General features: G+C 38.9%; 1 long non-coding RNA gene across 1 annotated transcript in view; it reads right to left on the bottom strand.

Moving 5' to 3' along the window:
* LOC118530365 (uncharacterized) overlaps positions 1 to 22149 on the bottom strand; it is a 101461-nt gene that overhangs the window by 62460 nt on the left and 16852 nt on the right. Inside the window, exon 2 of the long non-coding RNA XR_004914620.2 lies at positions 10543 to 10713. This is a non-coding gene — a long non-coding RNA (uncharacterized LOC118530365). The remainder of the gene's footprint in view (positions 1 to 10542; positions 10714 to 22149) is intronic.

Genomic DNA, 22149 nt, shown 5'->3' with positions numbered 1-22149 from the left:
TTATATATATAATCTTATTTCATGCTAACAAGAACACTGTAAGTTATATATTATTATCCTCACGTTATTTGTGAGGAAATAGAGCCAGAGAGTGTTTAAGCGACTGGATACCACAACTAGGGAATAGTATGGTCTAGATGTGAACCTAGGGAGCCTGGTTCCAGAGCGTTACACAGGTGTGTTAGTGTAAAACAAGGGCCATGAGAAACAGTGGAGAATGCTATAACTGTCCTGGGTAGTTGAAAGGATTCAGCCTGTGATTTCTTGCTCTACTAGAATTTGAAAGGCATTGAGCGGTTTCTATTTCCATATAACCCGTAAATTTCTTCTGGTCCTCCAAGAGTTCAGAAAGATGTTGACTGCATATCCTGGACCAGTTGGGATCTCCAGACTGAGTGAATCGGTTCAGCTGGGATTCTGGTTGTGTATCTAGACTTAGAAGAAACTTGGAGGATTAAGTGGTTTTCTGGAAAATGTGGGCCAAAAACCACATTCACCCCAAATTGCTGTATGAATGAAACACATGGGTTTTCTTTGTGTTTTTTGAATATTCCAGTGGTGGCCTCAAGCTTCTATTTCCCTGTATTTGTGTGGAGTCAACCAAAATAGCTTTGTACAAACAACAAGAAGTATGAAAAAGCATATGCACCTTGTCACTGCTTTGCCAGTTGGAAAAACTCTTAGGGCACATGCACAGCAACAAAAACAGTGGCTTTGGGATTGACCAGCTTTTAATATGCTAAAGGTATTGCTTATTCCAGAGTGCCACTGTCTTATATTTACTTTTCAGTTTTGCATTTTCTCATTAGCCAGTATTTTAAGCATTGCATTTTTCTTCTTTTCAAATAGAAAATATCAAATTATATTCTTCAAAGATATTTTTAATCGTATTTGATGGTCAAATGTGCCACATTCTAATAAGGAGGGAGAATAATTTTGGCTTTAAGTTGGTAATATCATATTTCTGTGGTTGACTATTAGAAAATTTCTAATGTATTTCTTCATCTTGTATTTTTAAATTATTTGAAGTTTGTGAAAAGTTTATGGAAATGTTGAACAGAAAGGTAAATCTCTTTCCCACAACCATCACTAGAACTCATTCTAAAATGGACATCAATGGTCTACATCTGTATGTCAGTTATATTTTTCTGGGGCACAGAAAAAAAAAAAAATATATATATATATTTTCTGTGAAAATATATTTTTCTGAAACCGCTCAATGCTATATATATATATATATATATGCTATATATATATATATAGTTTATATATAAACTATAATAAAATTTTATCTTATTTTTTACTTACTAGTTTTTTTTTTTTCAGATGACACAGAAAATGAGACAAGATTTTTACTATGTTGTAGTACCGTGTTTGATCTCAAATATTTCTCTCCTTTTAATCATACTGATCTACCCGGATTTAGAGAGACTATTGGTAACAAGGAAAGATTTGAACATGACTAGTGGAGAGTAATCGCAGAGTTATTAAAAAACATTTGTATGGAAAAGCATTCTTAGTGTTTTCACAAGCATATTGGAAAAAAATACCAAAGAAGTTTTTAAGGAATGAATCTATCTTTATCTGATGTGGCTAAAGATTTGTCCCTGACTAAACTCTGTCAAAGCCACTTGCTGATGTCAATCCATGCTAGGTAACTTTGACATTTTTACTTATTTAAACATTAAGAATACTCAAAATATTTAAAAGTATATATATTCTAAGGCTTCAGTAAGTTAAAAGGGTCTAGCATGACTCAGGAATGTTGCCATACTGAGTCTACTTAAAATGACTGACTCATAGAAATTAACATTAGAAGACAATTAAGATAAGTAAATGTCTATTTTTTGTAGAAAAGCTAACTGAGACTCAAAAATGATCTAGAAAGCATAGCAGCAAGTAGTATATATCATTTCAAATTTCCCGATCTCTTCTAATATTTTAGAATCCCAGCTCTGTAAGGATCATATCTATCTTTTTCTGTATATTAACTATATTAGGGTCAATTTTGGAATAATATTTACATATTTATAATTAGGATGTCGGCCTCCATACCATTAATCCAAGAGTAAATAGACAGTAAATGCTACAATAATCAAGTTGGGTTAATTGGCCCCAAATTCTGGTTTAGCCAAATATAATACTGAATAATGGTAAGTAGAGTGAGTGGCTTACATAGGGGAAAAAAACCCAAAACAATGGAAGATGATGTCTATAGGAAATTACAGAACACTACAAAGTAAGTAGAGAAACACATATGTTACCACTAGAAAATAGAGATCATTCTTTGTGTCTAAGTATAGTGTGGCAGATTATCAGAATGTTCCTAATTCTCCACACCTCTCTAAATCAACACACTTTGCGATTGGACTTTGCAGCTTCTCATCCCTCAAATCTGGACTTGTCTTGCAACTTGTTTTCACCACTAGAATGTGGTGAAAGTGACCATATGCCAGTCTTGTACATATGTTTCCACTGGTCTTCTTAGTGTCTCTTCTCTCTCTTGCAACCCTTCCCATCTGCCGTGAGAATGAGTTTGTGCCATTCTCCCAAATGATGAGAGACTTTTGGCTGAGTGTCACTCAGTCACCAGGTTAATGATTCATGAGACATGTACATGAAGCCATCCTAGATCAGCCATCTCCCAACAGGTCCACCAGCTGATTGCAGATGCATAAGCAAATCCAGCTGAGAGCAGCCAAACCTGGCCCAGATCAAAACTTCTCCCCAGGTGTGTAGAGCAAGCAATAATAGACACTTACTGTTTTAAGTCACTGAGTTTTGGAGTGATTAGACAGCATTGTGGCAATAGATAACTGATATAGTTAAACATTAAAGGCATGACAGAAGTCTGTGTAAGACTCAGAAATTCTACAAACCACATATAATATCCAACTTCACTCAGATATGGACAAGGCAGTTCTTGTTTTCAGTTGTTACTTGGTTCAATGCTCCATTGATTTGGATAACCAGGTAATTACCTTTTCTAAAATTCATATAGAACATTAGTTAAAATGGGGCTTAGAAGTCACTTAGTCCAGCTGTTAACTTTATAGGAAAGAAATCAAGGCCAGTTGAGTTAAAGAATGAGTCTCCAGTTGCTTCTCCTGTTATTGACAGAGCTGGAGCTTAGTGTTATTGCTACTTAACATTGGATGCCTTGATTCTGCTCTGAGATATTCATAAAGAAGACAAATATTGTGTAAATATTATATTTTGTGGAGTTCATAGCTATTGCCACTTCATCTTTCTGAAAAATCACTCAATGTCTCCCATGCTGATAATCACATTCACCCACCATTGATAGCCAAATGTCTTCAGTCTTGGTGTGAGGACATCCACTGCTCTATGTCTACCTGTACGTGTTTCTCCACTTGAGTGTTGGATCAAACAGTGATTCTTGAATAGATGTAGCTTAATAATTTTGGTAGAGAAGGAAGCCTTTTCCACCTAGAGCAAGACCTTATTCACCTTGACCCTTACATGTTTTTACCTTGTGACATCCTTTTTCAGTATGCAATTTCTTACAGCATTTAGTGACTGCACGTGTGTACCAAAGTCTCCACACCATGCCTATGAAACATGGCTCTGAGCAGTTTCCTACTGGGAGTAAACTGTCATTTTTCACCACATTAAATTTTATGTTTCAAGCGAATGGAAAATGGATTTTATTATTTTCTCTCTCTCTTTCTCTTTTTTTTTTTGCCACGAATGTTTTATGGCTGCAAAAACAGAATTTGTGGTTTCAACTGTTCAAGTTTGATGCAGAAAGCCATGGAACCTCTTATGTAACCTGATGGCCTGAATAATTATCAAAATATTTTGCTTTCCACCCTTTCTAAGCTTTAGCAGCAGCAAAAAAAAAAAAAAAAAAAAAAGTATATGCAACCTTTTGACCACAAAATAATAATAATGAGAAAGCCCCTTTTTACAAGGTCTGCTCCTACACCTACACTAAAGACGCTGTAATTGGGGGAGGCTAGTGCTCATGCAGGTGCGCCTTTTGCAAGGAAGGAAACAGAGTCTATGAGAAGAAAAGCCAGGGTTAAGAGAAAAGGAAAAAATGGGATGGAGACCACTTAGTAGAGATCCAGAGCCACATGGCCTCTTATCCCTTTGGAATCCAGAAATCATGTTCTTGTGATCTGAAAAAAAATTATGGGGTACAAAAGGTGGGTTGGTGTGTGTTTCTTTTGGCTTATATGAAACATTATTTCTCAGTGTCTACTGAGAATTGAATGTCCTCCTAACTTATTCAATATGGTGTCACCCCAGACATTTTAAATAGAGGTGAGCCTCAGTTTATAAAATCTGGGATCTAGAACATTATGCTGATGAATCAAATTCTTACAATGGATTCTCTAATTATGTATATATGCTCATACATATAATGTATATATAAATTTTGGCACATATAATACATAATTATAAGTTTATGACTCTTTTCTTTTTTGAACTTCAGCAGTTTTTAAACTTCATTTATTTAAAATTGGTTTTAAATTAGCAGTACTTGTCAATCTGTATTCTTGATGTTTCTTTGCAGTAACTTTTCTTCATGAAGTTAAAGATCCACATACACCAACATATATATGAACTATAAAGAGTCCTGCTGTAACATAAATATCACTCCCCGATTTTCCCCTTGGTTACATTCATATATTCATAAAAGCCTATATTAGCATTGTATACTCCTTAGGGAAAGAAAAAGCTTATTTCACTTCCAACCAGAAAACACTACTCATTTGCCATTAATTTCCCCACCACGTTACATAATGTGTCGGCAATATGCTAAATGTAAGATGTGTTTGCCACGTTTATCAGCAGAATGTGAGGTCCATGAGAGCAGAGACACTGTCTGTCCTAGTCTGAGACTCTAGTCAGGGTTCCTACCATGCTACTGTGCTGGGAGGCAGGAGGAACTCAGTAACTGTTCGCCGAATGACTGAATTAACACACCAAGCTCTACTTCTAACAAATGTCATACAATTAGTAGATACTAGCTCACTTTTCTGACTCAGAGACTGAGGGGCAACAGTGAAGCACCTACCTTTAAATCTGTTAGATATCATGGGGATATTGAGTTTCAGTAGGAGTAATGGCACCAAATTTTAATTCCAAAGATCTTATTACAAGTTATTCAAACTCTCGAAGTCTGTTTCCTGATGAAATGTGTACTTCATGGAGTGACAGTTTTTAAAGATGCTACCAGGAAACAGCTAATAGGATTTGGAATGCAATGTATACAATATGATTACAGGAATCCTATAAGTCTACTAATAAGACCTAACCATACTCCTAAAGAGGACTAATGGAAGAACATAAGTTATATTAGAATTGATCATCACCACCAATGGTTTTAGTTAATTATCACCTAAGACTGTGCAAAAGCGGCTGTTTGCAAAGCCTTTGTAGGGTTTTAACGTAATGGATGTGAAGGCTTTTGAGTCTGACAGACGTGATGTGGAATAGCAGCTTCATTAATTCATGAGACACCTAAACTTGAACAAGTTAATATCTCTATGCTTCAATTTCCCCACCTACAAAGTGATGGGAGTACTCCCTTTTGGAATTCATGAACATATGGAGTGACAATGTTCATGTAGTAGCGTGATTTTCAATTGGAGGCTCTGGAATCAGGTCACCTGGATTTATATTCTGGCTTTGTTATTTAACACTCAGGTAAATGTGAGCAAGTTATCCAACCTCTCAGTGCCTCAGCTCAGGGCAGTGTTGAGGGGACTGTGTTAATTCAGAAATATTTATTAGCATTTCCTGAAACACAGTATAGACTAAATAAATTTTAGTCACTGATATTATCATTATTATTGCTGTAATTATCGCTGATTAAATGGAAGCTATTATAACCCTTTTACTCAGCCATTCAGAAGAGGCAATTCCATTTGGAGAAGATGAATACTGGTTGTTTTATTTGTTTTTAAAGAGATGCTTTGTCATACTTAGAAAATTATTCAAATGAGGGAAATGGTTTATTTTCATGGCAGTTTCCAGAAGAGAAGACTCTTTCAATGATGGGTCATGCTACAGTAGCGCCAGGGTAACTTCAAGAAGGGAGTGGTACTATACTGGAAAATGCCATTTCTTCTTATTGGATTAACCCCATGTCCATCAAATGTAAATTCTAGTGACTAGCCATCCATGCTGCTTAGTTAATAACAGTTCTTCTATTCAGCATGTACTGAGTTTGGGGGCTGATGGAGTTTCCTTTTCAAATCAACTCTTTTGGAAATCCTTCCTAATGGAACTTTGTTCATGTGGCCAGAGAACAATGCATCCAAATAAGCCACCAGCTGGAGTGAAAGAGATGGCAAAGCTAAAAGGCATATCTCATTCTGGGGAAAATTAACCTCCCAATTTTGCTCAGTAATTGATTCCATCTGACTGAGGAGTTTCAGGCTCGATTGTGACTGTCATTTGGATAGCTGGGAAGCAAAAGCCTGTAATTACAGTCAGGCAACCCTGTTATCAGAGCCCGGGGAGGGCTTTCGTCTCTTCCTACCCTGGGTGATCACAGGTGAGGCTGGCCGGGGAAGGAGGAAGGAGAGAGGGGAAAGTAAGCTGGTGGATCTTTCTCCATGAGAAAGAGCCCCCAAGGCAACCTCAGCCATGGAGAAAAGGTCAGAGGTCTTTGGGAGCCCTCTTGAGTTTTCATGATACGAATGTGAAGAAGCTAGAGCTTCCTGCTTGCTGCAAATTCTTCTCTCTGGGGAGACGCTTTGCCTGGAGATAGTGAATAAAGCTCTGGGACTGTTACGATTCACAGGTAGTTGGGAGAATCGTAACAATGCTGCTTCTAATATGCCACTAGCAGCCGCGTAAATAACTTTATTATGTTCAGGTAGCGTCTGTGAGCTGACGATGTGAACGCTGAATCTTTACAGAACACTTTAAATAAGATACACTGAAAATGGGGTTTGTCTTTGCCTTCCATATACGTGTAAAGCGGATGTTGTCGAAACTTCTAAGCACCATTTGACTATCATGATTAGACTACGTGTGATATTATAGCTCTTTGTCAGTATAGGTATTAAGTGTGTGTCTTGTTAAACACTGAGATAAGGCTAGTAAAAGCGGAATTAACTGTTTGAAAATGTGTCTAGTGGGATGAAGAAGCATGGCTTTAATCGTTCTGTGCTAGAGCCAGTATCCTTTAGTACTGGAGCTAGGGTCTCGGACTGATAGCTCCAAAGTAAAGATTCAAGTATCAGAAAAAAACCTACCTACTTTCTTATTTATTCACTTCTTTGGAGTATACTCCAAAGATTTTTGAAAGAGTATTGGTAGTATTCTTTATACACCTACAAGAAATTACACCCAGAGAAATTAAAAAGGTGGTCTTCTTCAACTTCATACGACTATATTTTTATGATTTTATTTATTTATTTATTTGAGAGACAGAACACAAGCAGAGGAGAGGGGCAAAGGGAGAGGGAGAAGCAGACTCCCCGCTGAGCAGAGAGCCCGACACGGGGCTCGATCCCAGGATCCTGGGATCGTGACCTGAGCCGAAGGCAGATGCTTAACCAACTGAGTCACAACTTCATACAACTATGAAGCCATAAGAAAAAGGTGTCATTGATGCTACATTTACTGTTGTGAAGAGATTGGCTGCATTGGCAGATGAAATCCTAACTGCTAGGTAAGACTAACTCTTTTATACTATTAACTTAACTGCCAATACAGATACATCATTTCCATTATTATTAACAATATTTATACCTAATATTTGTATGCTATTACATAGTTCACAAAACACATATGTCACTGGCATCAGCTAAAGATATTGGTTTGAAACTGAAGGATATGGTCAGGTCGATTCAATTAAAATTAACTTCTTAATTACCTACCAAGTGACAAGTATGTCTTTGGTAATCCAAAGTCTTCACAAATAAATAGCAAAAGTTTGCAAGAATATATAAATTTATAGTTTGTATGTACTCAGAACACTGCATGATTAAGATAAATGTTTATGGTCATGGAGAAGAGAGAACTTAAGTCCTATTTTAAGAGACTCTCAAACATTGGCTGGTCTTCTGAATATCCATTATGGAAGGAATTATCTTCCACTTAAATATAGTTCCAAATCTTTTTTTTTTTTTTTTTTTTAATTTATGGTCACTAGTGTATAATGGATAAATTTATGGGAAGGATATGGTGAAACATTCCAATTAATTTTTTACAGGTAGAAACTTAAGAAAAAAAAAGATACTTAGACTCCTCCATACCATCTCTTTAGGAAAATACAAAACTCATGCCAGGGTTTAAAAAATGAAATAATAAAATATAGGCCTTTACCTTCTTTTCCTAGAGAAACAAAAAAATGCTATTAATCTTAAATTGGGGAAGAGTCAACAAAATGTATGTCTTCTATCAAAACTAAATATAGGGGCGCCTGGGTGGCTCAGTCGTTAAGCGTCTGCCTTCGGCTCAGGTCATGATCCCAGGGTCCTGGGATCAAGCCCCACATCAGGCTCTCTGCTCCGTGGGGAGCCTGCTTCTCCCTCTCCCACTCCCCCTGCTTGTGTTCCCTCTCTCGCTGTGTCTCTTTCTCTGTCAAATAAATAAATAAAATCTTTTAAAAAAAAAAAAACCAAAAAAACTAAATGTAAAGGTGATATGTATGTTAGCTACTATGAACCAACACAAATACCTCTGGTAGTAACCTAATTTCTTTTCATGCCCAATATATTCATCTGTTTAAAAAAAAAGAAAAAAGAGATAATTACATTTACAACTTGCAGCATTGCTGTTCATGTTAAGTGAGAATGTGTATGGTTTGACCTAAAGACCTATGAAATCATAGCATTTCCTTACTGCTTTTTTAGCTGATTGCTATGTGTTATATGAATAGACTATACTTTATATTTCACCAATCCAGGACTGCTGTTAGGTTGAAACCGACTTTTGCTATTATAAACCATGTTGAATATATTAACCTGCCCCGTTTCCAGTATTTCCTCTTCTAAAGATAAAGGCTGTTGGTCATTGAAGAGGGCCCAGGTAAACAGCCCATATGGCTATTTTCCATTTTACTAAAGGGACTTGGAAGGGAAAGTAAGGCAGAAAGCCTGCGGAGTGGACACTAGGGCAATCTAATTACTGAGGTCAGGCAGCACATTGCTGGGACCCCTGGAAGGCTGAGTGGCTGGAGTATGGAAAAATCCCAATTAGATGATTAATTTAGGCTCTGGGTGTGCTTTTTGCCGATGGCCATGGAGTCAGGAAAAGAAACAATTACCTCTCAAATTGCCATGCTGGACCGATTAATTTTTAATTGAGTCTTGTTAAAGGCATGGAAAATTGTGACATATATAACCTAGAGAAATAGTCCTGAGCCAGTGGGAGCCACTCTTCTCCCCACAGGAATCCAAAGATTTAACCAAAAAGGAAAGTGATTCAGATAGAGCCTGGAGGCAGGGGTTGGCAGAGACATGGAGAGGACTTGGCTACCTTGGAGAGAAAGCTGTTCTTCAAAGTAGTGTCAAAAGGACAACTGGTTTTTCTGTTTTCCCTCTATAGCTGGGCTACCCCATTGGGCCATGCCATGCATTGAACTCTTTTTCATATTACTAGTTGTCTAAAATGATGACAATTCCTTAAATCTCATCTCTGTGTAGAATATTCAGATTAGATTGGACCCTAATCCTTTATTTTTCTTTAGCTCTGCACAGCATGAGGAGAAAGAGAGGGAGTGTATCTTATGCTTAATGAATACTCAAGTTGGAAATTTTGGTCTAGGTTGAGAAACAAGTTGAGTATTGGAGGAGTAGAGTGGTAGCATGAAATGACCTTACAGGAATTCAGGTTTATACCAGGATGCTGTAAGCCAGGAAGAATCCTCATGTGGCCTCTTGGAGTGTTTGAGTTTTGAGGCATCGTGGAGATAGAACTATTAGTTAAGAGGATCTCATCTGCAATAAGCATCAATATGCTAAAGATATTTCACTGTACCTTTTATAGATGTCAAACATTCCTGGTTCCTTGGAAATCTCAGGGATTATTCACAGTGTCTGTGAACAGACTCACTAATAAGCTCAAATCAGCTCAAATTATTTACACTGATCTACCATATACGATTTCATCTAAATAAATCAGGATTATTTCCTTATCAGGCACTTTACTCTTACATCTGATTGGTGTCTTTAATTAGGTACCAAGGAGATACTAGGAAGTGACAAGAGGTATTCGTTGTCTTATTTAAATTGCACCCTTCCAAGCCAGGATCAAGTCATTGGTCCAGTAGAAGTTATAGAAGCAGAGTTTCAAAGATTAGCCCAAACAAAATGTCTGAAATGTTAACAATCATAAGTGCTGATGATAGTAGATTATATTACTGTTGAGGGTACTCACTCCCTTCTCTCACCTCCGGGGAGGGGGGGGGTGTATACTTTCAAGGAAATTCATTTGGGATATAGCCACGTGTCCTTTCAGCTTCATGGTAGGGGAGAGTGTACTTTCCCACCTTTCCATCTGAGCTCAGTCATTGACTTGCGTGGATTCATGGAAATGACATGGTTTACTTACATGGTAGGGTTTCTTCTCTTGTTCCTTCGCCATTGCCATGAGATGATTATGCCCTGGCCAGATGGCTGCTCCACGCAGACACAGGGAGAAGATCCAGACTTAACCTTTGTCTTGGGCTGTCCAGTTGAGCTCAGCCTCGAGCCTCACCTAGAGACTCAACTCCCAGCCAACCTGCAGATGCATGAGCAAGAATAAATATTTACCAATATACACTATTAAGGTTTTGTGGTAGTTTGCAGGACGAGATAGCTGATACACTAATGAAAACAGTGTGGGTTGTATGATGGTTATACAACCCACGTTAGCATTCAGCTCAGGTTTTACAGGCAAATAATAGAGGTTTTAATCATTTAAAGAGAGTATCTCTGCATTTGTGTTTTCTTTGGGATGGTTTGCTTTAAGCCAGGGCTTGCCTTGTGTCCTTGGACAAGTCACCTGGGCCTCTTTATGTCTGTTTCTCCATTTGAGGAAAAAAGATATTACTTGCCACCTACCTTTCCCCAGGGGTCATAAATTAACAGTTGAAAAACTCTTTGAGATCTCCCATGAAAGGTGCAATTTAAGCAGAAGCATGCCTATTATTTATTTTTATTATCCATTTTAAAATTGAATACTTAGAGCAAATAGATTTTCCAGCCACCAAAAAGGAAGTCTCTTCTATGCCACAACATATTATGTATTGGGCACTCTCCAACTATAGACTATATTTCCCATTTATAGCACTAATTTAGATGTTTATGGGTCTGTAAATGTATTCCATTTCTCCTGGGGCTTCTGAATACCTATAAGAGTCTAATATTTTGGAACACTAAATGATTCTTTGGGCAAAGTATAAAATAGGGGAATAAGAAAAGCAGGGAAAGGATTATGTAACAAGGGAGACACTTTTTAAAAAAGAAAATAATTTAAAACTCCCAGAATTACTCTTCAGTATACTCAGTGTAGTCCAATTTGTAATTATTGTCTCTCCCTCATGTTACAAATTATCATGTTTAGATTGAGCTTCTACTGAGTGTTCAACACAAAACTATTTGTAGAAGAGAATATAACCATGTTAATAGCACACATTTGCACCAGCCTTCACTCTGTGCCAGGCACTGTGCTAGGTCCTTTTTAATAAGTATCCCATTTATAACTCTCCACAACCTAATGAAAGGTGCACTGTTATAATCCTCACTGTAGACACTCCAAGAGGTTAAATCACTCGCCCAAGATCACACAGAGGCGGAATCATGGACTGATTCTAGGTTCTTCTTTTATGGAGTGAGTCCAAGTTCTTCATCATGATGTGGTTCTTGTTTACAAGTTTTAGGGGTGATGAGACCAATGTAAAAAGAGCTTAAGATATTTTAGTATCTATAATGAAACTCGCTGTGATGCCCTCAACATGACTGTAGGGAAAGAGCTGGTGTGCGAGGATATGGACATCAAAGCCTAGTGTGACGTTTCCAGCTTGTCTGCAGCTTTTGTTTATTTTTGCAATCTTTGTTCCAACACTGATGTAGATATTCAAGTTTTCAGTCTAAACACTAATTAAAATAGCCCTTCCTTGATGGGCTATATGGAATTTTCTATGCAGGGATGTACAGTAGAATGGTTACTTAACTATTGTTCTCACTCATAAAGACTTGCCTTTTGTAATTTGAAAGACAGCATTATGAAGACTAGTTGGATGAACAAACATACATGAACACAAAGTTTGGAATCAGAGGAAAAACCACGGATGAGGGACTCTTTCTAACTTGGATTCCTGCACGGGGCCCTAGTTTATGTCAAGCTGTAAAAAGCCAGTCTCTTTTTAGGAACTGGAAAATTCAAATGGCATTTTCAAAAACACCTCCATGTTGCTGAAATCCCCATGTGGAGGAGTAATATTTTCATCACTCTCATCTATCTTATAAAATTTTAGATTTGCAGGGAGAAGAGGTTGCTTCTAGTCATTGAGGTTCTAACATAGTTATGAATAATTCTGAACTTGGCTCCCTGAACAATATGCCCTGGGGGCTCATGCCATTGTTAACTACTCTTCTAGTTTTCAGGGACTGGGCTGAAGCCAAGTGGCTCTGGCTTCCTAGTAGGGTGTGAAATTCCAGCTTTGTCAGTAGTTAGACTGGTATGTACCCCGTCACCTTGAAAAAGGGAAAATCATTTTGAGGAGACATTTTAAACTCTCCTATCAATCAGCCATTTATTAGTTAACATCTCTACACAATGATATATAAAGAAATAGGGGCCTCTACCCCTCCTTGACATTGGTCTTAACATTCAAGTCACTCAAAGCAGGATAAGCCATGCCCTAACTTGGGTTTGCAGAGCAGTCTGAGAAGGTGGATGGAGCTGAGACTGACTCCATTCTTGATCTTAATCCTGTTTCTGTCACTTTCTAGATATGTGATTTGGGGCAAGTTATTCAACTTCTTTGAGACTCAGTTTCCTCAGTTATATAACCTGGGAATAATACCCAAGTCTGCTTTTTTGTGGTGGATGTAATAAAGTCATTGACCACACAGGAAGTGGACAATATATTCTATCTATCTACCTACCTACCTACCTACCTACCTACCTATCTACCTAGTCATCCATCCATCTGCATGCTGTGCTCATCAACCTTTTATCAAAAGAAGGCTACAGTTAAACAGGGAGGGAAAAATTCACTCCTGATAGTTGTTCAACCCATCATAGAGCATCTCCATTTTTATCAACTCTTCCAAACAGTAAGGAGAATGTATGATTTTAATATAACTGTGTATGTGACAGAATATTTTTTGAGAGTCTAGAGGGTTGTTGTTGTTGTTGTTTTTAATGGCTTCTCGTCTCTCATCTCCTTCCGCTAGCTGGATCTTAATTGGAGAAAGAAATTTTTAAATTATTCAATGACCCATTCAGTGCAAGAATTCTCCTGTATTACCCCTGGCAGATTGTGACCCAGCCTTCGCTGACCACCCAGTGGGGAGCTTCGTATCGATCACACGTGAGAACCTCATGGCTAGCGTCAAGCATTATAAATTCTTCCCTGTGCTATGCCCAAATCTCCTATAGTCTCTGCCTTTTAGTTGTCTCCATTTTGTGCTCCATAGCCACAAAGAGCCTGTTACCTCCCTAAAGAAAATCCAACCTCTCACAACTAAGGGCTAATGTGGCTCTTAAGAGAGAGGACTTATTTATGTTTCTGTAGAAAATAAGAATAACTTCTCCAGATTTCTTTACCAGACACCTCGGTAAATTGTGCCTTCCAAGGGCAGACAGCTAAATCTTGTGGTAGGTGCCAGGTTGTGCTGGTGCCACATTGAAAACCACATGCTTCACTAAAGGGGGTGATCTAATGAGTTTACTTCTCTGCCCGGGTTCCAGCGACAGGGCTGTTTGAGTGACTTCATTGCCATCAGTATTGCTGACTAATGCCTATATCAACACCTACTGCCGCCACCCCAGCACTTCAGTGATTTTACGTTTAGTTTGATTTCTCCAGACAGAACTTTTCCACATCATTGGAACTAATTGAGGTAATGGAGAAATTATTCTGGTGCCAGAACACTCTTACTTTCTTTCGCCCACTTCCCCCCTTGGTATTGAAAGACAACAATGCACACAGTCTCTCAGTGTTTCTTTAGAGCAAGAGGGGGAAGCTTGATCATGTCACCGTTACGCCGAGCCCACGCTTGGACAATTAAGGCTGGAAAACATATCCTAACCTCCATCTTTCTATGCTTTCCAAGGCTGTGGCCGCACGGCCCTGCACGGTCATGGTGCCACGCTCCTGAGCTGCTTCTCATGGGGGGTTTAGGTGTCCCTGCTGCTGTGCTCTGGACTGACCACAGGACATCTTCTAATATTTGCTAAAACAATTAGCAGACAGAAACAAACATTTCTGAGAACGTATTCCACCGTAATTATAGGCATTGTCTGCCAATGTTTATAGCATCTCAGAGGGAGTTTGGAGGTAAGACTGAGTTGGCCGAATATGGATTTGATTACAGGGATTTGTATCAAGGGTGGAATGGTGCCTTTTTCTGATGCCCCATCCCCCCTGGCTTTGTGTCCCTTACTCGAGAAGGTTGAACGAACCATTCCCTAGAGAGCACAACACACTGAGGAGTCCCTGTTATTGTCCCATGTCAATAGTCAGGGGCTTAATAACCATTTGGGGTTGAATTTTGGTAGACCACAGTGAGCCTCTCCACCATCTGGTTTGGATTTAAGGGGCCACTCCATAGTGTGAGACGGTAGGATAGCCTCTCAATGGTTCAGAGTCCTCTGCTTGGTGCAAGAAATGTTGGTTCATCAGCAGGGGTGGGAGGGCAATTAAAGATGAGTGGAAAACCTTCCATGTTTATTTGAGGTTAGAGGAAAGAATCTAATAAATTCTAAATTACTTTAATAATAATATTTAGCTTGCGTATTATGCTGGCGTCCCTTTCTCTGTTTTTTCCTTCTCTCTCCAGTTGCTATTCTTACAACTTTTCCCTTATTGATCTGTCCACCCAAGGTGGGTAGCAGAAATGATGAGATTTAAGCAACAGATTGCAAATCTATCTGCATTACTACTGGTTAGCAGCTCTGGTCAGCATTTGGTTAGAAGTGGCTATTTGAGCTCAGAGCTGAAGTGGGTGTTTTACATTACTTGTGGGTTTTATTTCTCCACATCACCTCTGACCCCTTTTGCAAAGTTAATTGAGAGTTGGCCTTTTTCAAATTGACTGCAGGAAATTGACCTTTGTGTTCACGCTATGTTAGGAAAGGCCTGGATGAAGAGCAAATCGAGAGGCAAAATAGGAATGATCTGGCCCTTATAGTCATGCTCTGGCACTCTGTGAAATGATCACAAATTCCCTGGTGCAATCACATGGGCAATGGTACCTCCAAAATTGTTTCCCTGTGGAATCAAGATATAAATCAGAAAATCCCATTTTAATTCGTAGCATACTCTGATTGTTCAAAAATTTAACAATCTGAAAGTCCCTTTTAAATTAATGTCTACTATGTTTATTCTGCTTTAGCTGAAGCCTGTTTCCTCATTTTTAATCACTGATAGAGATAGCTGCTTGAGGCCACTTAAAAAGCAATCTAACCCTAGGGATTGTCTGTCAGGCAAGCGTATCTGTTACTTGGGGAAGAAGGAAGGGTGATTAGAAAAAAAATGCATGCAGTTTGACCTTAACAATCCTGGGTTCAAAATTCGACTCTGCCACTCATTCTCTGAGTTACTTTAGGAAAAGAATGTAAAACCCTCATTCCCAATGCCTCATCTGTAAAGTGAGGAAATTTGCAAGAAGTAAGACTGTGTGAGGATTAAGTGATTCTTTTAAGAACTTAGCACCTACATGCTTAATACCCTCACTTGTTTATTCCATGTTGTGCGCCTCTTCTGTGCACTGGGGATCCAGCGGCAATCATTCAGAAAATGGCCTGCCCTCGTGGAGGTTATACTCTTTGAGGGCTGATCATTTCCCTTACACTTCTGGGGACAATGAAGAGTGCTGGTTAAACCAGCAGTGTTGGAAATCCAATAGGAAATGGATTGTTATTTTTAACTAGAAAGCCAGCATGTTAAATGGCCTCCTAAGTCTCACAGCTGGATTAAATAATTCTGGGTCAGAATCTAGATTTCATGGTCTGGTGGTAAGGTCAGGCTGAGCTTGCAGACGGGGTGTCTGATTCACGGCTTGATCCCAGACAAGTACTCTGTATCTATTCCAGTCTTGATTTGTGTTTGTTTTGTTTGTTTTACCTGTAAAATTGGTATAACGATACTTTTTTTAACCTTGTAGTAATATAAATATAAAACCAGATAAAATATGTAAAGGCGGCATACATTCTTAAAATGTATTCTTAAGTTCATTCTAATTTTATTAGTGAATCAAGGTATAGAGACTCTCCACTCCAGCAACTTAATTATATCGACAAATTATTCAAAACAAAACAAAACACACTAGTCAGTCCTGGAGCAGTCTACAAATTTAAATACAGTGACCCAAACTAGATCTTGGATGGAGACAGAATGAGTGCTTTCCTATTAAAAGTAGTTGTGGAGGAGAGGCAGGGAAAGAGAATTAGACATAAAGCCTCAGAGAGATCACTAACTCCATATGGAGACAGAGGATGCCGTGGAGACACACAGGGAAGCCTAGACCTGGGTTCAAATCTCAGTTCTTCCACTTTCTGTTGTATCAGTGATGTGTAACAAAACGCCCCAACCTCAGTGTCTCAAAGCAACAACCACCATATATGGGTCAGCTGGGCAGTTCTGCTGATTTTGGCCAGGTCACCTGATCCTGGCTGGGCTTACTCAGGAGTCTTCTTGACAGCTTGCAGGTCAGCCAGGGTCACGCTGGTCTAGGATGGCCTTGCTCCCGTGTCTGATGTTTAACACTTGGTTGGCCATTGGCTGGGATGATGGATGTGGCTGGGACACAGTCTCTCATTGTCCAGCATTCTAGCCCAGCCTTCTTGGCGGGGCGGAGGTAGAGGAAGTAGAGGTATCCACTGGATCTCAAAGCCCAAGCTTTGAACTGTGACCACATCACACCTTCCACATTCTCTCAGCCAAAGAAAGTCAGAAGACTAGCTGAAATTCAAGAGGCAGGGAAACAGACTCAAATTCCTAGTGAGAGGACATCAAAAGTCACATTGCCAAGGCTGTGCATATGGGGGGGGGGTAGAGAATCGGGTTTTGTAATCTACCACACTAGTCAGTGCACTTAGACTAGTTCTTCCCTTTTTCTGAGGGTAGCAAGTACCTCATAGGGATTGTCATGAGAAACATACGTAAAACCCTGGATATTGTGTAAAATCTACCAGTAGATACTATAAATGGGAGCCATATACAAAACTGACATTTTTGGTCATACACATACATCATTGCACAACTATCAAAAACACACATAAAGTAATATTTATATGGTTTATAATATAAAGTAAAATACATATAAAAATAAAAAAGAAAATAATTAAAAATCACTGAAATCTCATTATCCAGCTCTGAGCACTATGAACATGTAGGAAACTTAGACATTTCTCATTATTAGCTATCATTATCCATATTGGCCTGGATGGATTGGTCTTGCTTCATTGGACATTGGTCGGTTAGGCTGTCTTTCCCTATAACTTGCAGGTAACTGCAAGAAGGTCTAAATCTGCTCTGCCTGTCTACCTCTCTCCTAAACCATGTCTATCTACCCACCCATCTACTACAAGCTTCTTCTATTTATCCATTATTTTGCGTGTTGTCTGTTAATGGATCCCCTTGTACCTGTAACTCAGCTCTATCTGACCCCCAGGTTCCAATTACGTTTCCCTCTTATCCACTCTGTGGGCTGGTGCCAGAGTAAACTTCAATCCTGCTGCTCAAATCTATTAGGTGCTTCCAGTCATCTTCGGGAGAAATCCAGATTCCTTAGCGTGAGCAGTAAGGCTCCTCATTGTCTTCTCTTCCTGCTTCCTTCCAGTCTTATTTTTATTTACTCTCTGACCCTTAGCTTTACATTCTGTTCATCCCAAACAGTGCAGAGCTTCTGAAACACTGTGATCTCTGCACATCCTGTGTTTTCTGCCTGAAAGCTCCTTTAGCCTCATCTTCATAGCCAATCCCCTTCTCATGTAGCTGGATTATATTATCCGTTATGCATGAGCCTCAATGTGTGAGCCACACAGCCTTCTCTGATATGCGCCAAATCTCTGATAGCACTTCTCACATGGCATTATTGGTTTATATGTATGTTTCTACTACAAGACCCTGCATTTATCAAATGCGGGGAAACAGTCATCATGATTTCAGTCACTAGACAAACACGTACCAAGTCCCTCCTGCACACAGGCATGGCATTTGAGATTGCAAATAAAATGAATGAGTGATTGAACAATCTGCAGACCCTCCCATCCAGCCTCCCAGGGCTCCTACTAGCAGAACAGATGATGAGGGTTAAGATGGCTGTTCAAGGCCACAGAACAGAAGGAAGTAGGTTGCCCCAGATGGGTGTAATGATACCTTTTCCTCATGGTACTCTTCTGCCCCTTGGGGTTTTTAGAGAACATAAATTGGGAGCTCAACCTTGGTCTCCACAAGGACTCACCAAATAGACAATCAGATCTGAGGAACAGAAAATATCCCACAGAGCCAATGTCAACGTAGTCACTCAATGTCACATGAAATCCATTCGGATTGATTGAAGTATAAGGACTTACCCTAGATGCAAATTGTGAATGAAAATAGGGAAGAATTTTGGTAAAGAAACACAGATTAAAATATTCATCTCCTTTGGAAATAAACGATTTTGAAAGAATATCTTGAAGTGTTTTATAACTCCACAATCAACATCTGAGATCCTATAGTAATCTGTCTGCAAAGACGCAGACAGCAACGTAAGCTCAAATTGCTCATTTATGTGAGATTATACAATGGATTTTAGTTCAGTCATCAAAATAGGGATGAAATTCATGACATTTTAAGTAAAAACAGTACATAAAAATATACATGTATATGTATTATGTAGGTCCATCTGTATATCTAGATCTATGCAGTTATCTATGTTTCTATCTATTGAGAGAGAGAAAAGAAAAAAAATAATTTCTTAGCAGTACTCAAATGACATAATTATATTTTTTTTTGTATTTTCTAAATGCCTTGCATAGAGAATATATTATTTGAATGTTAGAAGATAGCCAGTAATCTGTGTAAAAGATAACAGAAGAAAACCACATCGTTATGTACAAGCTAGTATGTTCTGTTTTTCCCACTGAGATGTCGGGACTGTAGGACTACACTTACACATTTATTAATGTGGCTACATTTATGCATAATAAGTTGCTAAATGGCCCTTTGGATGCTTTTTATTTAGGAAAAATAACATTGCTACTGCCGCCTTCCATGGAGAAACTCCAGACAAGTGTTAAAAAAAAAAAAGCAAGTATTAGAAACAAACAATATAGTTTTCTTTTAGAAACAAAACCTGTGTTTAGAATCCAAAAGTAATGTAATCGCTCTGGAAACTACTATCATAAGTAATTCCATCTCGATTAGTTCACGCTCCCATGTCTCCAAGATGTGTAAAGTGTAGAAGAAACAAAGGTCTGGACAGGAGTGAAAATAATCTTAGATTCTTAGCCCATCCATGTCTCCGGATAAGTCACAAGTGAGCAATGACAGAAAATTCCTGATAGCCTCAAACTTCTCTTAAATGTAGACTTTTTTCAAAACTTCTGGATTTCCCCCCACACTTATTTTGACTTTCCAATTGTTCCTATTTTGGAACATACTACATTTGGAGGAGTTGCCTTTTGGTCAGAATCCACTCTGTTTTCCATTTTCTTAATAATGTGCCTTCCTCCCATGGCTCATTTGAAACCTTCAGGCTCCATTGGGTCTGAGGAAGGGACTGGGTGCCTGAGAGGTGAATGAAAGGGGAGAAAGCCAAGTTCAAGTTGTCTAGCGTTGGTGGCCCTCCAGATGGAGCTTCCCTTGGGGACTCTTTCATTTCTCTGAGTGGAGATGCAGAACAATGGGCTACATGACTGCAGCTTCTTGGGCTCCTGGTGGGGTATTACTTCATGACCCTATTGTATATATAAAATAATGATAGTCTTCAGTATATTGTCTGGGATATGTGTGGTTCCCAAGTCTGTTTCTTATACAATTAGTTGTCACTTTTTACTTTGGTTGAGCTGAACCCAATGTGACCAACTGAAGACAGTATGGAATTTGGAACCAACCAGACCTGGGTGAGATGTTAACTCTGCCACTTAGTAGCTAGGAGATTTTGGGCATTCTGAAAAGTGGGAATAAAAATATCCATCATCTGTGGTGTTCCTGGTTATTCAAGCCAAGGTAGTCTATCTATATGTAATGTTCCAGTAGTGGGACTCCAGTGAGGCTGAGATGCTGGAAGATATGCTGAGTTTCCATAAATCTTTCTTTCCTGACTAAGCAGCTGGAGACCTCGGGATGCATCTCACCTTTTGATTCTCCTCTTGGCTTCTTATCAAAAACATGGTGGCAGCTTTTGGAGAATTTACAGGCAACAGCTTAGTGGGGTAGAATTCTAGGGGGCTGTCCATAAAGTTGGTGAGAACATCTCTCTTACATGGTATGTCACAGATCTATATTTCTTATAAAAATACAAGAAAGTTTCCTAATGGCTAGTATCCAAAATCTATAAAAAACTTACCAAACTCAACACCCAAAAAACAAAAAAAATCCAGTCAAAAAGTGAGCAAAAGATATGAACAGACATTTCTCCGAAGAAGACATACAAATGGCCAACAGACACATGAAAAAATGTTCAACATCTCTCGGCATCAGGGAAATACAAATCAAAGCCACAATGAGATACCATCTCATGCTAGTCAGAATGGCTAAAATTAATGTCAGGAAACGACAGATGCTGGAGAGGATGCAGAGAAAGGGGAAACCTCTTACACTGTTGGTGAGAATGTAAGCTGGTATAGCCACTCTGGAAAACAGTATGGAGGTTCCTCAAAAAGTTAAAAATAGAGCTACCCTACCACCCAGCAATTGCATTATTAGGTATTTATCCAAAGGATACAAACATAGTGATTTGAAGGGGCAAATGCACCCCAATGTTTATAGCAGCAATGTACACAACAGCCAAAATATGGAAAGACCCAGATGTCCATCAACAGATGAATGGATAAACAAGATGTGCCATATATATGTGATGGAATATTACCCAGCCATCAAAAAGAACGAAGTCTTGCCATTTGCAAGGACATGGATGGAACCAGAGGGTATTATGCTAAGCGAGATAAGTCAGTCAGAGAAAGATAAATACCATATGATTTCACTCATACGTGGAATTTAAGAAACAAAATAGATGAACATAGGGGAAGGGAAGGAAAAATAAAATAAGACAAAAACAGAGAGGGAGGCAAACCATAAGAGACTCTTAACTATAGGAAACACACTGAGGGTTGCTGGCGGGGCGGTGGGTGGGGGGATGGGGTAACCGGGTGATGGGCATTAAGGAGGGCACTTGATGGAATGAGCGCTGGGTGTCATATACAACTGATGAATCACTAAATTCTACCTCTGAAACTAATAATACACTACATGTTAGTTAAACTGAATTTAAATAAAAAATTAAAGAAAACAAAGAAAGTTTCTTAACTTGTGCTTCAGGCAACATTTCCTTCCTTTATTCTTTTTTATATGGAGCAGATAGGGGGCTAATGATGAATGCCCGAGGTTTGAATTCTTTTTCCTAATGGAAACAGAAATCCAAAGTCTGCAGTGAGAGGAAAAAAAGCCTGCTGCTCTGATTGATGTAGCTCCTGTGCCCTGTCATCCCTTGGAGAGAAACCCTCCCTCCGGTCAGCAGCTCCCTCTTCTCCACATCTGCCAAGCCAATCTGACCTGGCAAAATGCTGGGGATGGAGTGGAATGAATTCGATGATCAACTTTACCAATATTTTAAATGTTCCATGAGAAAAAATACAGAAAGAACTTATGTAACAAAAAGACGGAAAGGCATAGGGCAGGTGCATACTCAGTGCTCTTTCCCTTTAGCTTTCATACCCTGTATCCTTGATTCAGATGACAGACAAAGAAGCACACTTATGCGGGGAGCAGACAATAATTAAAGAATGACTAACATT

Source organism: Halichoerus grypus, chromosome 2 (genome assembly GCF_964656455.1).
Source record: "Halichoerus grypus chromosome 2, mHalGry1.hap1.1, whole genome shotgun sequence".
Lineage (NCBI taxonomy): Eukaryota > Metazoa > Chordata > Mammalia > Carnivora > Phocidae > Halichoerus > Halichoerus grypus.
The sequence above is the reverse complement of the archived record's forward strand: the minus strand, read 5'-3'. Positions and strand labels throughout refer to the sequence as shown.